The sequence below is a fragment of the Trachurus japonicus genome, chromosome 16 (assembly GCF_045865225.1).
Source record: "Trachurus japonicus isolate A0001 chromosome 16, Traja_1.0".
In the NCBI taxonomy this organism is placed as follows: Eukaryota; Metazoa; Chordata; class Actinopteri; order Carangiformes; family Carangidae; genus Trachurus; species Trachurus japonicus.
In genome coordinates, this window is record NC_140922.1 from 199,756 (window position 1) to 204,151 (window position 4,396).

A 4,396-nucleotide genomic window follows, 5' to 3' on the forward strand; every position below is an offset into this window, starting at 1 on the left:
GGACAGCTCTCCATTCCGACACACCCCCACTTCGAAACACCGCTACTCCGACACCCCCTCCTCCCCCCCGCAGCTGTCCAAGGTGCTGAACCGCGTGACCTTGTTTACATTCTGCTTTGTGGCTTGTCTGTGAAACGTGCGCTGCTCAGAGACTGGGCAGATCTGTCCCACTTGCTTTCTCCCAGACTCCGTTGTTGGAGATCTCCCACACAGTAATAGAAATACACTTTTTTCTTTTTCTCCCCCCCTCCTCCGCTCGAGCGCGGCTGAAGCCGGCTTGAGCTCACAGGGGCGCGAGGCTGCTGCAGCCACCGCTCGTGCTGACAGCTGACTGAGGGAGATGCTTTGGTTAGATTTAGGCAATGAAGAAAGGAGTTGGTTAAGTTTAGTAAAAAGACCAGGTAGAGGCTAGACAGGCTAGAAGCATAATGAACATTATAAGTCATTAATACAGTATGAAGTATTTGCTTGTTTTGCAGTTAATTATGCACATGATCCGTTTGACCCCAAAAAGGAAAAAAGGATCACTGCGCACTGCGCACTGCACAGCCTCTGGTTCCTTTCTGATTAGGTCCGTCTGTCCGTTCGGAGTGGGGGGGTTTCCCCCACTGGCCTTTTCGGAGTAGCGGGGTCTTTAGAAAAAATAGAAAACCCCGCTATTACGATGAATGGAAGTCTATTGTCGGAAAGGCGGGGCTTCGGAAAGGCGGGGTGTAACCCCAGCCCGGGTGTGTGGACACCGCATCAACTCGCCACCCGCATCTATTTAAACTCCGTCACTTTGTTTTGTTCTTTTGCCCTGATGAAAACCTCCAGGTCGAAACATTGGCCATGGAGACAAAACTACAGCAGCCAATAGATTTTTTCAGCGCAGGGATCAACGAGCTAACGAGCCGGCGGATCGGCTGTAGATGCTGTGTCACGGCTCTGGCGTCCTCTCCTAGTAGTGTCCGCGCTACTAGTGCTGTTAGAGTCGCTCGTTAGTAGCTCGTTAGCGCTAGCAGAAGTGTTGATGTGTGTTTATTACTTTTTTTTCTCTTTTGTGTGATTTCGCGGGTGTGAATGGGGGGAGGGGGGAGGGGGGATCGGAGAGTGCTCCTGGAGTCCCGCCCATAATCAAGGCATTTTTTGAATTTCAAGCTTAGAGCACGTCATCCAAAACTGAGGGGTTTAGTTCCCCTTTAAGTATACCCCCACAGCCCCCACATACCGTACGAGCCCCGCCCCCGCCTGTAACGCCGCGTGTCCTCCGTATCAACGATCGATTTTTTTTTTTTTTTTTTTTACAGCAAAGACGTAGTTTTGTTTACAGCAACATGTGCTCACGTCATGATAGCGTCTGTATTTTGACTATTAAAACTTCCATAGTCCATAGTTCTCTTTGTTTAACATGTAAAGAGACAGACATCATTACCGCCCCCCTCCCTCCCCCCGACGTGCACGCGCGCACACACACACACACACACACACAGAGACACGCAGCACCTCAGTGATGTTCTCATGTCATGTTGGTTGGTTTTTCAAGACAGAAACCATCAATTTTTGTTTTTTTAAATGTGGATTTATAGCGTTTTGAGAAAAAATAAAATAAACTTTGAGTTTTTAATCAACAATATTGTTGTTTGATTTAATAATCATTGTTCAACATGTCCAGACTGAGCCAACAATCATTTTAACAGGATAAATTGAATATTAACAAAATGGGTGGGTCTAGGTAAAAAATGTCATTTTCTGGAAAACTATTAAAATGGATTTATAGCGTTTTGGAAAAGAACTCTTCAATTCATAATCATGTCATTACACTATTATAAGATGTACACATAGGGACTTTACCTAAACGGCTGAGCTATATTCCTTATAATTAGTATAAAACCGAATGAAGCTTCAATTCATCCTTATATGTGCATAGTGATGATATCATTATTATACTATTCAGCACCTTTTACATGAATTTGTGCATTAAAATGCCTTTTCCACTCATAATTCAGTTTGTCACACCACAGGACATTCCGTCACACCAGTGGACAAAAAGTACCGTATGCCCATATTTTGTTACAAAGTCACATTTATTATTTCTTGTTTGAATTGTTTTTAATTTTCTTAACCTTCAAAATCATTAACAATTTATTAAAATACAATTACAACTTCAAGTTCAAATATTTTTTGTACCTTAAGTCAGAAGAAGAAACTAACATTCCCATAAAAAAAACTTGGGAGCTATTTTAACATTTAGCAACACAACATGAACATGTAAACAAAATTGTCTTGACTTAGTACTTTTCTTTTTCAAATTTATCTTAAAATTCATTACATTCTTGGTTCTTAAAAATAATTCATCACAACAGAGTACAGCATGAAATACAAAAAAAAAAAAAAGCTGTTTAATATTTTTATACTACTTTCACACCTCATTGAACAGCAGCCAGTCATATCTGGTGAGCTGGGCTGCGCGCTGGTGGGGCTCTGGCTCAGAGATGGCACTGACAAGCTGGTTCTTAATACAGTCTTGCTTCGCAGGCCATTTGAAAATGTTCTTCCCACTTGTCTGCACCATGCAGTTGACTTCGATCAGCTCCTCATTTAGATTTGTGATTTGCCCCACAAATGGCTTCTGGTCATATCGGACAATGACAAATTTCCCTACAGTGTACTCGTCATCACGCTCTTCCTCCTCTTCCACTCCACTCTCTGGCTGGGTCGCTTGGACTTCAGAGGCAAGCTCCAAACATGTTGACGGATTGTCTGGCCTCATCTTGCTTGGCGAGAAGCAGTGGCACATCTCTGGGAACTTGCAGAAACAGCTCAGATCCCTATAGAAGATCTCTCCGACAGAGAAGGGAAGTATTTGGTGCGTGTTTAATATGCCAGGTACTTTTGGGACAGACGGTTGCAACATCTCATCGAACACCTGGATATCTGCCTCTTCGATCCACTTGAATCTTATGTTTGTGACCTCTTTTTGGACTAGGAACTCAGACATCCTTTGGGCTTTTAAGGTCTTGCCCCCCATGGACATGGTTGTCTGCCATCCGTTTCACTACTCCCCCAACTCCATCAGGAGCACCTTTCCCATGAGCTCTCTCTGAATAGTTCCACGTTATTTGCTTTAGCCCCCATGTGTAGGGTACGCTGCTTAAAAGGTAACAGTTAGCCCTGTTCCTGTATTGAGTGACTGGACCATCACTCAACACATGAAGCGTGTCAATCTTGTGGCCAGAGTTCTCCATAACATCCTGTACCACTGGTTTAAGGTGGGCCCACACAGCTCGTTCGTTGTGGCTGAGAGAGTCGGAGATTGTGGCATAGGATTGTGAGCCTGTGGATGTGTATGCCACTGCTGTATGGATAGTTGCCTGCTTTCGGTTTCCTCCAAAATGAAATGTTTGAATTTCAGTGTTAAGTTTGCAGGCATAATTTTCGGAGAAATCCACGTGCAGGATCATTTCGTTTTTTTTTACATTTTCTTTAAGATGCCTGAATTGTTGGGCCTGGTGAATCCAATTAAACTGATGAATGGCAATACCCTCCAATGCTTTGTGGAACTCCTCAATCAGTTTTCCCACTGTATCAATTTCTTGTTTTTTTACCCAGTTTTTATAGTTTTTTCCCCCAACCACCACATCTTCCTTTCCCCATTGTTCCCATCTGGCCCGATCATCTGGGTTGTGAGTGGCAAACTGAACCTCTTCAAAGCAGCAGTCAGTGCATGTGCGCTGGGGGAGTATAGAATTGGTGGAGGGAGGGGGAGTTGGGTTGGGGGACTATAGAATGGGGGAGGGGGAGGTTGGGGGAGTATAGAATGGGGGGAGAGAGGGGGAGTTGGGTTGGGGGAGTATAGAATGGGGGAAGGGGGGAGGTTGGGGGAGTAGCCTATAGAATGGGGGGGGGAGAGGGGGAGGTTGGTGGAGTATAGAATGGGGGGAGGAGGGAGGGGGGAGGTTGGGGGAGTATGAGGGAGAGAGTGTTGGGTTTGCACTCCTTCACAGAACCTACGTCCACCGGTGTGACAGCCATGTCCACCAGTGTGACGTTGATTTCATGTCACACCATAGGACAGTGCTGTCACACCGGTGGACGTTTTCAAGATCAAGGACAGTTTGTAGCCTAGCTATATGAGAGACAGTCTTCAATGCTGACTAGCCATGTAAAGGTTTACATTATTTTCAATAGTCAATCAATATAAATTGAAAAAAAATTTCAGATCAATACATAAATTATGTCACACCAGAGTACTACACAATGGATCCCATATCTAACAATGCACGGAAATAGAAAAATCATGAAAATATTAGAGACAGAACTAACCGCGTTTCCCAGATTCGATCTTTCTTAAGGACTTAAGAAGGCTCTTAAGAAGGGTTCGGCTAAGAAGGAGTGCTAAGATACGGGTGTTTCC